Raw genomic sequence first — 12,060 nt, 5'->3', positions numbered from 1 at the left:
GCCATGCAGAGGGAGATTGACCACCTCAAGAAAAAGCTACGCCGTGTCAGATGAAGGTGGGCTTCACCTCCGTCTAATCCTTCCTCTGGGGGGTCACGGGGAAGCAGTTACAGTCCAAGGTCTAGGATTCCCCCTAGCAAAACCTCCTCTTACGAGAAGGATGAGCTTCCAAGTCGTAGGAATAAGAAGTTTCCCTCCAGGGGCCTGGGGAACGATGCTATGAGTCGAGCGTTGCACCAACTCTCCAAGTCCCCCTTCTCATGCAGGATCGAGAAGGGAAGGCTTCCACGGCGGTTCACTCAGCCTACCTTCACCATCTATAATGACAGGATAGACCCAGTCGAACACGTGAGCCACTTTAATCAGAGGATAGCGGTACATTCTCAGAACGAAGCCTTGATGTGCAAAGTCTTTCACTCTAGCCTGGGACCTGTTGCTATGAGATGGTTTAACGGACTAAAGTCGGGGTCTGTCGATTCTTTCATGGAACTCACCAGGGCATTCGCATCTCGATTCATTACATGCAGCAGATTCTCTCGGCCTTTGAACTCATTGTAATCTATGGCCATGAGGAAGGGTGAGACTTTGAAAGCAAATTCTGACAGGTACTGAGAAATGTTTAATGAAATCGATAGAGATTTTGATGAAGTGGCGATTAACACTTTCAAAGTGGGCCTCCCAACTGATCATGATTTAAGGAAATCTCTAACCAAAAAACCCGTGCAAAGTGTACGTCGCCTCATGGATCGCATCGATGAGTACAAAAGAGTTGAGGAAGATTAACAACAAGGTAAGGGTAAGGTGAAGGTTATCTCGCAGGAGAGAAAGGATTTCAAGTCGGACAAGTACCATAACAATAATCCGAGGAGAAATTTCTCTGGGCAATCTGGTTCAGCCAATCCTCAAGTAGTTAATACCGTATTCCGAGAACCAGTGCATCAACTGCTGGAGAAAGTCCGTAAGGAACCCTACTTCAAGTGGCCCAGTAAGATGGCGAGGGACCCTACGAAACGGAATCAGAACCTCTTTTGCCAGTATCATCAGGATGTGGGTCATACCACCGAGAATTGCCGGACCCTTTGGAACCATTTAGAGCAGCTTGTTAGCGAGGAAAAATTGAAGCAACACCTGTATCAACCCAACGGACAAGGAAATCGTTTGGGTTCAAATAATCAGAAGAACAACTCATCTCGGCCGCCCTTGGGAACGATTAATGTCATCTTCGCTGCACTGAGCAGGACCGGTTCCTGTCCCACAAGAGTGATGGCGATGTCACATTCCCAGGCCGAGGAGTTGAGCTCGAGGCCGAAGAGGATCAAAGGGAGTACGCCTATTTTGGGATTCTCCAATGAAGATAAGGTTGGGACTATTCAACCACACGACGATGCCCTGGTGGTCACATTGAGGATAGGGAATTATGACGTCAAGAGGGTGATGGTCGATCAAGGTAGCGGTGCGGATATCATGTACTCTGACTTATTCAAGGGGCTTAAGTTAGGGCTGGAGGATCTCACTCCCTATGACTCACCATTGATAAGTTTTGAAGGGAAGGCTGTTATACCAAAGGGACAGATTCGATTGCTCCTACAGTCTAGCTTGGAAATGGTCGATGTGGATTTCATTGTGGTTGACGCATATTCTCCATACACGACCATCCTCGCCAGGCCTTGGCTGCATGCTTTGGGTGCTATCTCCTCGACTTTGCATGTTAAGGTAAAATTTCCCTCGGGTGGATTCATTAAAGAAATTCTTGGTAGCCAATCGGTAGCAAGGCAATGCATATCGGCCGCAGTACTGCATCAAGCCAAATCAGAGTCCTCGACCTCGGCTGTGGAAGACTTATAGCAATTAACAACTCTGGATGTGCCCGGTGCGGTGACAGCAGAGGAGGCCATGTGTGAAGATTTGGAAAGATTTCTTATAACTGATGACCCTGAAAGGTTCTTTCAAGTGGGGATACGGTTACCACACCAAGAGAAGATGGAATTGGTGATGTTTTTGAAAAACAATATCGATGTTTTTGCCTGGGATCCCTATGAGGCTCCGGGGGTTGACCTAAGCTTCATTTTCCATCATTTGAACGTCAACCCTGCCGTTGTTCCCAGGAGGCAACCACCTCGGCATTCTTTAAAAGAGCATTCTGAGGTTGTCAAGGAAGAGGCGCTCAAGCTCAAAAGGGCTAGGGCTATTAAAGAAGTTTTCTACCTAGAATGGTTGGCGCACACAATCATAGTGAAAAAGAAGAGCTGAAAGTGGAGAGTATGCGTGGACTTTACAGACCTAAACAATGCCTGCCCGAAATACTCGTTCCCGATGCCTCGCATCAATCAACTAGTGGATGCTATGGTCAGGCATCCTTGGATGAGTTTTTTAGATACCTTCTAGGGTTATCACCAAATACTATTGGTTTTGGGTGATCAGGAGAAGACTGCCTTCATTACTCCTATGGGAAATTATCACTATAAAGTGACGCCATTCGATTTGAAAAATGCAGGGGCTACTTACCTAAGGATGATGACCAAAATGTTCGAATCGTAACTTGGAAAGACCATTGAGGTATATGTGGATGATATGGTAGTAAAGAGTAAGACAGTACCTATGCACGTGAAAAATTTGGACGACATCTTTCAAACACTTAGGAAGTACAAGCTACGCCTTAACGCCTTAAAGTGTTCTTTTAGGGTGGGCTTCGGAAAGTTCCTAGGCTATATGGTGACTCATAGAGGAATAGAAGTGAATCCGGCACAAGTCAGAGCCATTTAGGGCTTGCAACTACCTCGAAATCCAAAGGAAGTTCAGAAATTGACTAGGATGACTACTGCTTTCAGCAGATTTATCTCTCGGTCCGTTGATAGGTGTAGACCTTTTTTCCAATTATTAAATAAATGGAAAGGATTCCAATGGTCCGAGGAATGCGCTTTAGCTTTTCAGCAACTTAAAGAATATCTTTCCCGGCCACCCATCATGTCTCGACCGGAGGTCGATGAAATCCTGTTTGCATACCTAGCTGTAGTTATCCATGCAGTCAGCTTGGTTTCGATAAGGGACGACGGTGGGGTACAAAGACCGGTTTATTATGTCAGCAAATCTTTGAATGAAGCTGAGGTGCGTTATTTGCCTTTGGAGAAGGCAATTCTGGCCGTAGTCCATGCTACACGAAAACTTCCTCACTATTTCCAGTCCCACACCATCGTGGTTTTGACTTAATAGCCTCACAAGTCAGTATTACGAAGTGCCAACTATTCGGGGAGGGTAGCCAAGTGGGGAACTATTCTGGGAGCCTTCGATATCAAATATATGCCGCGCACCTCGGTGAAGGGCCAGGTTTTCGTTGATTTGGTGGCAGAATTTGCCGAACCATCGTTAAAAGAAACTGCGAAGGAATCGCACATGGATGAAAAATCAGTTGGCATCATCACAGGCAAAGGGCCTCCGATTTAAAAAGCGTATGTTGATGGAGCAGCAAACCAGAGGGGATTTGGCGTTGGACTTGTTTTGGTGTCCCCTGAGGGAATTACCTTTGAGAAATCATTGAGATTAGCATTCTCGGCCACTAATAACGAGGTTGAGTACGAAGTTGTCCTGGTCGGTATGGATATGGTACAGAGAATGGGGGGAAATGTGGTTCATATGTCCTCGGATTCTCAATTAGTTGTAGGCCAAGTGACGGGGACCATGGAGGCTAGGGATCCAAGAATGCAAGAATACCTGACCCAGGTCAAATGTTTACAATCCGAGTTTGATTCTTTCATCCTTTCGCATGTTTCTAGAAGTGGAAACACGCATGAGGACTCATTGGCCACTTTGGCGACGTCCTCAACTTAGTGTTTGCCTAGGATTATCCTCGTCGAAGATTTGTTGAAACCAACTTTAACCACCACAGGTGTCGTCCATATCCATTTGATAAGGCCCGGACCTAGCTGAATTGACCCTGTGGCTTCTTTTCTAAAAAGCGATGTTCTGCCTGAGGAGAAGTCTGAAGTAGATAAAATTCGTCGAAAGGCACCTCGGTTCTGGTTGTCCGAGGATCAAAAGTTGTATAAACGCTCCTTTTTCGGACCATACCTGCTGTGTGTACATCCTGAAGCGACGGAGGCACTTTTGGAAGAATTGAACAAGGGAATTTGTGGAAGCCATACTAGAGGGAGATCTTTAGCCCATAGGGCTTTGACTCAGGGATATTGGTGGCCCAATATGCAAAGAAAAGCTCAAGACTACGCAAGAAAATGTGACCAATGCCAAAGGTTTGCTCCCAATATTCATCAGCCTAGTGGAGTCCTTAATCCTTTGTCTAGTCCTTGGCCATTCGCTCAATGGGGACTAGATATAGTTGGGCATTTTTCGATGGCTGTGGGAAACAAAAGGTGGCTACTCGTGGGAACTGACTACTTCACCAAGTGGATCGAAGCTGAGCCTTTATCAAATATTAGGGATGTGGACTCCAAGAAATTTATCTGGAAGAACATTATCACTAGATTTGGGGTACCTCACACACTTATTTCAGATAATGGCGTGCAATTTAATAGTAAAGCTTTCAGGAAATATTGTAATGACTTGGGCATCACAAATAGATACTCCACTCTAGCTTATCCTCAGGAAAATGGGCAGGCCGAGGCCGTTAACAAAGTTATAGTTAGTGGACTTAAAAAGATGTTGGATGATGCAAAAAGTAGATGGGTAGAGGAATTGCCACACGTTTTGTGGACATATCGGACTACGCAGCGAAGATCCACTGGAGAAACACCCTTCTCCATGACTTATGGGGCTGAGGCGGTGATACCTTTAGAATCTGGGTTTCCCACATTAAGGACGAGTTCTTTTAGCCCGGAAAATAACGATGACCTCCTGGAAAAAAGCCTGGATCTGGTTGAGGAACGACGAGAGGCCGCCATGGTCCAAATGGCTTATTATCAGCAGAAGCTTAAATGAGGATATGATGCTCAGGTGAAGCTGAGGCCACTAGCGCCGGGGGATTTGGTGTTGAGGAAAGTCATGGGTACTGCCAAAAATCCAGCATGGGGAAAGCTAGCACCAAATTGGGAAAGACCATATGGGATCATCTCTATAGCGGGCATAGGGTCATATCGCTTAGCTGATCTAGATGAAAAAATTGTACAACGCCCATGGAATGTAAACAACCTACGAAGGTATTATTATTAATAAAAAGTATTTTTGTCGTTCGTTGTTCGAATTATCATTATACAGTTCGATTTACTTGTTGTTACTCATAAGTATCAAACAGAAACTTGGTCATGCATGGTCCTCAGACCACATGCCTTGTGAAAATTGATATCCTATTGTTTGTTAAACAGAATCTTAGTTATGTCGGGTCCTCAGACCTTCTACTTTGGAAAAATTAACATTTCAATGCACTATTTCTAAGTATTAAACAGAAACTTGGTCATGTATGGTCCTCGAACCACATGCGTTGTGAAAATTAATGTCTTATTGACTGTTAAACAGAACCTTAGTTACGTCGGGTCCTCAGACCCTTTACTTCAGTAAAATTAGCAGAAACCATACGACATGAGTGTTGATGCGTTGATGAGCCACAGTAAGTTTTATGGATTGCTTTATGCCCCAACTAAATGCTAAAGTTCAGTTTTAGATTGTGTATTGCTGTATTACATGTATTATGGTTTTGAGGCATGATTTACATATGTACACCAAGTGTATGTACTTTTATTTGAAGCTACTGCTAAATCGAAATGTTGTAATGACATTAGTATTGTTGTACTAAAGGTTGAAAGCTAGTCGAAAATCAAATCTTCCAAATTTCTCATTAATTTTTGTCAATGAATACATCGGAGATAAAATTTTGAAAAAAAATAAATAAATAAAAAAACTGAAAAGTCCTAATACAAAAAAAAAAAAAAAAAAAAACTCATCACAAAAAGGAAAAAGGGAGTCCCAAGTGGCCTAAGCCTTAAGCCTTGGAAGAGGGGTCCTACTCGGAAGTGCTGGCAGCCCCTTTCGATTTGCTGTCCTCCTATGTTTGTTTCAGCTTTACTTCAAAGGAGGACTGGACTTGTTTCCCTTTGTCTCTTGCCGCGGGTGGAGGGACATTGGGTTTGGCATTTTGGCTCGTAGGCTTCTCGGCTCCGTCGCCTTATTCCTTCTCTTTGTCAGAACCAACAGGTTCTTTAGGATTTGGAATGGGTAGTGGAATCATGGACGGATGCGTTAAAGGCACCGTCTCGGGGGTAGGTGCGACAGGAGGAAGCTCTTCGAGCACCTGGATGTCTTGGGGAAGCCAAATGTTTTCAGGCTTCCTCAACTCAGAAGTTATGGGAATCCCTGCCACATTTAGAGCTTCCGCCCACACTTGTTGGCAGTACTCCCGGCACAACTCGGCAAACTCCTCTATCAGTTGATTTTCTGTCGCCTCCACCCCTTCTTTGTAAGCAACCTTCTTCGTAGCCTCCATGATGTCCTTGAAGGTACAAGCCTCTTCCCTCATCCTAGCAAGCTCCTTCTTCAGGTCGGAGTTTTCTTGCTGGGCTTTGGACAAGTCCTCGTCCTTCTGACGCAGAAGCTTGCGTTGCCCTTCACCTGGGTTCTCATCATCTTCAGGCTGGCCTCGGCACCGTCCCTCTCCCTCTTCTGCTCTGCCAGCTGTGTGGTTAGGTTCTCGTTCTGCGCAAGAGCTTGGCCTAGGGACTTCTCGGTTTCTTGCCTGACCTCAAGTTCAGCTGCAGCTTTCTTCCGAGAGTCTTCCACCCACTTCTCGGCAGCAAAGACTTCTTGAATGGCCTGCGTTAAAATATTAAAATAGACTCATTATTAGTAAAGCAAAATTCAAAGTACATGTGAACGGTTTTTTCATTAAAGTGTAGTGAAAGTAGTAAAGTGGGAGTAAGACCGGTTTTTTCGTTAAAGTGTAGTGAAAGTAGTAAAGTGGGAGTAAGACCAAGACACTCACCAAAGCCAAGTCCCTTTTGAGCGAGAGAAAAAGATGCAGTTGGTTCATCTTGTCCAGGGCGTCCATGTCCTTGGGCAGAAGAAGGGGCCGTTCCAAAGCCTCGGTCAGGTGGTGAGCGTAACCTTGCTGGAACGCCCTGATGCTGGATTGGCAAGAGATTGGTGCCCCATCCAGCTTCAGCTCGGGAGACCAGTTGGCCGATATACAGCGTACCTCGGCCAGGTCCCGGGTCTCCCCGCTTTCCATTGAAGAGGCACGTCCCTTACCTTTGCTAGCTTTCTGTAGTGGTTGTTGCTGTTTTAGCTTCTTCTGCCTCTCCACGTCTGCCTCCTCGGCCTCATTTTTCCTCTTCTTCTTAGGCTCCGGAATGAGAAGTTTAGGGTCGGAGGGAGGAGGGGGCAGTGGCAGAGGAGGAGGAATCTGGGACTCACTAGCGTCCTTCTTAGAGGCTTTCGAGCCCCTCTTCGTCATCAGCTTCCTTAGAGTGGACATGTCGTCTTCTTCGGAGCTAGAGTCGGGCTGTGCAATTATTAAACCTTGTATGCCCGAAGTTTCGGCGGGCACGTGCTCTTCGTCCAAGAGGATGACGAGTTGATCCTCTCGAGGTCTCTTAGCTTCTTCATGGCGAAACTGGTCAATCTCCTCGTCCAACGATTGTTGCGAGGATGCAGGCTCTTCTCGGACGGCGGTTGTTTGGGAATGTGCCGAGAGAGGAATTGCCGCAATGGGGCGAGAGTATAGTATGATGGAGGGGTCTTCTGGGAGTTCGTGGTCAGAAAGGAAGCCTCGTCGTGAAACGTCTATCCTTATGCGTCGTTTGTCTCCTGCTATGATCGCGTTGTCAATCTCTTAGAAATCCTCTAATAAAGGATCATATCCTAATATCAGGTGCGCTGCTCTCACTTGTAGATCTTCGCTAACAAAGACTTTGGAGCGAAGAACGCGGTTGAGGTATGCGACGTTGCAAAGGCTTAGACGCGGACGTACGTGTTGTTTATTTGTGAAAAACATCCGAGGAGACGAGCATGGTTAGATTAGCAATAAATATCAAAAGAAAGTGCAATAGTGCGCAATGTAATAAAAAATGGTAAAGATAATGGGATTAAGTCATGGGTTAGGGAATCTAACTCCTATGGAGTCACACCTGGGTCTCCCCATTCGACGGGGCAGTGAGGGCCGTCAGACCAGTTTCCTGAGGCGATGAGATAGTCGTCTTTCATGCCTTTATTGGACTTAGGAAGACAAGATATGAGTCTAACAATGCTAGACCTGGAATTAAGGTAGTATCCTGCACTTTTAAGTTTATGGCACTTGTACATGTAAATAACGTCGTGCCATGTGAGGTTCAGACCCATTTGCTCGTTTAAAGCATTGACACAACCTAAGACCCTAAATACATTTGGCGTGCACTGATCTGGGCACAACCTATGGTTGTGTAAGTATTCGTTGGTTACGTTTTTCATGGGGAGGGTCATCCCACCTTCCAGGAAGGTGATGATGGGAATGATAACTTCTCCCTCTCTCCTAGCGTTACCTATGGCTTCTACTAGGCAGTATCTTAAGCCTACATCCTGGGGAATCTAATATTTAGCCCGAAAACCCTCCATATTGGCGTCGATATCTACTAAACACTTAAATCTACCCATTTGGTGTGAACGAGAACGAAAATTTAGAGAAGGGAAGGGGTCTAGATGATGGCCGAGGATAGAAGCCGAGAAGAAATGAGTAAAGGAAGTTGAAAACTTACGGGAAATAATTAGGCGATTCTTCACGAGCTTCTTGAGAGGAAATATAATGATTAACTCTTAGATGTGATTGATTTCTAAAAGAATGGATGGAGATACGGATTCCTAGGCGTTTTGACGTGTGGGAGGCGGCCTCAAATCAGAATTATCCCGCCCAATTTTTTAAGACAAACCTGGACCGTTGGATGCGTATCTCACCGTTGAACGTGGGGGACAAGACGTAACTTGCAGTCATAAATGCGAGTGTTTCGGGTTTCGAAGCGTCTGAGGCGATTTTAAAGGAACGAAAGGACCCCTACACGTGTGGCGGTTTGCAAAGTGTGTGGATGGTGCGCTGTTGGTTCAAAACTCCATTTCTCTCCTCGGATGGGAGGGAAAAATGAAGTTTTGAGGAGCTATTGTGGGGGGGTAAAAATGTTTAAAGGCACGTTTGGGCCTTGGGCCTGGTTAGTTGGTATAAGTCTACTCATTCAGAGTCTTCTGGGCCCACAGGTTAGTCCGCACTATAATAGTCCGAGGAGTAGTCCAAGGTGGAGTATCTCCTCAGACAGGCCCAGTAAAGGCCATGGAACTTACTAAAGGGCTTAGAGACTGAATTCTGGAAGGTCTGTTGGGTAAAGGTGTAATCCAAGCACCCGTTAGAAGCAGGAACACGGGAGAAATATTTGAGGAAAAAACTGCTACCATCGCATTAAAGGCCCTGCATCTACCTCCCTGGCCGTATTAATGGAAAAATGACCTCTGAACAGTAGTGTTCAGCCTTCCAGCTATTATTTGAAGACTTTAAAAAGGTGGTGGATGGGACAAGTATATGAGAAAAGATCTGTGTTACATGTGGATGAAACAGGGAAGAAGAAGAAGGATATAAGAAGACGAGAGAGGAAAGAAAAAGGGGGCTCTCTTTTTTAGAAACTAAAAATTGTAATATTTGATTTAAAGAAAGAAAAGCTATACAAATTGTCCTCGGTTTACGTCCAATGAGGGTTTTTTTGTCACATTCATCTATTACTTGCATAGACCGCGGCATTCTAGCCTATTTATCAACTTTCCAATATCCCTAACCTAGGTTTCAAACTCATACTCTACAAATTTCATTGTATAAAGACTCTTTGGGCCTGAGCCCATCACTCGTTTTGGGTCCAGGTATAAATTGTGCACTTATACCATCAATATTGTCTCTTTAAAATGTAACTCTGTAATTTTTATAGTGTCTTAAGACTTATTATTGTCTGATGTATAGATTACTTATTTCTAAGTTGTGGTGAAAAAAAATTCCTTCCTCAATTTATGTATGTGTTTAACATTAGCGAGAACAATGGGGCATAGAGTTTGAGAGAGATGGAAATGTTTCTATCTCTGCCTACAAACAATACAATATCTACCTTTGCTTCTGTGCTTGTATGTTTCTGAGTCTCTGAGAGAGAGAGAGAGAGAGTCTCGTGAATCGTGATGAGTGGACATCCATGTTCTTCTAAAAGGATTTCGGAAATCTTTAGGAGCCTATAAGAGAACAACAAAACCTAATACCTAATCTAGAGCTAGCAATGTATGGTCCAGAGAAAAAGGTTGAAGTAATTAGCTAGATACAACTTACAAGTAGAAAACACATTTATGTGCATTCGATTCCAAGGTCCCCCAATATTTGTCGTGATTTATGTTTAACACATTTATAAATTTCAGCACGAGTTTGTTCTCCAATATATATTTCTTGTCTTAAACAGAAGTCCACAATAACTCTAAAAAGTATTCATGAGTTATATTATGATGACAATCATACATACTTATTGGACATGCTAAGTGTTTTATTTTTTATTTTTATAGCATTCATTTTAAGATTTAAAATTTTTTTTTTTTACTGTCAAATCAAAATAATGGGAGAGAAAAAACAACAAACAAATTTTGGCTCTTGCCAAGAGTGGACAGCCTTAACCTCAGATATAAATCGCAATTCTAAAACCAATGAAGCGTGACATGTGGCATGCACAGCTAGCAAAAGTGAACATAGGGTCATCAACATTAATATTACTGCAAAACCCCATATCTTATTGGGTAGGATTGCCATTATATAATGTATTTTATAACAACATTATTATTATTTTTTTGGTCCAACCATGTTATTTGCTTTATGGCTGGATGGTCTTGTTATCATATGCTTAATAGTATATATTTTGGATGCGGCCCATTGACTTGGCATTCCACTCCACTGAAGCTTTGATAATGATGTGAGTAGAAGAAGACAATTTTAAACAAAATAAAAATAACATTATAGCATGCTAAGCTATAAAAAGAAAGATACATTTTGGAATGTCGACCTTTTTTGAAATTACAACGGTGTATTTTGAAGGAGTCAATTTTGTAATCCATACTTGACATCACATTCTAAAAGAAATTTTATTTTAAAAAGCAAGAAGTAAAAGGGGTTCATGGTAAGTTAGTGGCTAGTGAGGTGTTTTTTCAAGAAAAAATGAGGAGACAAACATGGAAGTAGGTAAAGGTGCCATTAGAGACTCTCTAGTATAATGGACATCTCACTTACAAGCACAACTTTAGAGGCAACTAATAATAATCAAATTAATATTGAGCTTAATTAAATGGATTAAACTATTGTGAGACCTATACCATCAAATGATGGTGTATGCATAGTTATGTGTCAAATGAACATTGAACTGGTGACCATAACAGTCCAAGAGTTTTGCTTTCTTTTCTTTTGGGTTTTTAAAATTTATTTTTATGAATACAGTCAAAGAGTTAACAATTTTGATTTGTTTTTCTTCTTAAGGGTAGATTTGAGATTATGGATAGTGAATCTTTTCTATTTCTCTTATTCTTCAATTTAGTTAGAAAAAAAAATCATTGATTTTATAACTAAATAATTAGTTTTTTTTTTCTTTTACAACAAGTAAAGAAGGAAAATTTGAACTTTTTATTGAGAGAATGCTACTGATTTTCAAGATTTATGATAAGAAACTTGGATGGAGTGTGGAGTACATACTATCTTAAAAGTCATCCCATTATCAAAATACATCCACAAAGTTGGGTCATGAAAGTGAAGTCTCTAGCTAGCTTTTAATTTGAATATTATTTTTTAAAATATAAAATTCAGGCTAGCTATACCTTTTGTTAGAGAAATCAACAAAAGTAATTGAGACACAATTCACATTTCCTACCATAAAATGTGTCTATAGCTTTATTGAGTCTCTGGGCAGTTTATTATACGTATTTGGAAAAATTATATTTTAAAGCTCCTAATTTAAGAGAACAAATTAGACCCACAATCCAACTCAATAAAGCTCCTAATTTGTTCCACCTAACTGGGTTAAGATTAGAATTTTTTTAGAAACTTTTTGTTAAAATTATAGAGTTTGATTTGATACACTTTCAAACTATATGATT

The sequence above is a fragment of the Castanea sativa genome, chromosome 9, assembly GCF_040712315.1.
Source record: "Castanea sativa cultivar Marrone di Chiusa Pesio chromosome 9, ASM4071231v1".
In the NCBI taxonomy this organism is placed as follows: Eukaryota; Viridiplantae; Streptophyta; class Magnoliopsida; order Fagales; family Fagaceae; genus Castanea; species Castanea sativa.
This window is presented reverse-complemented; position numbering follows the sequence as displayed.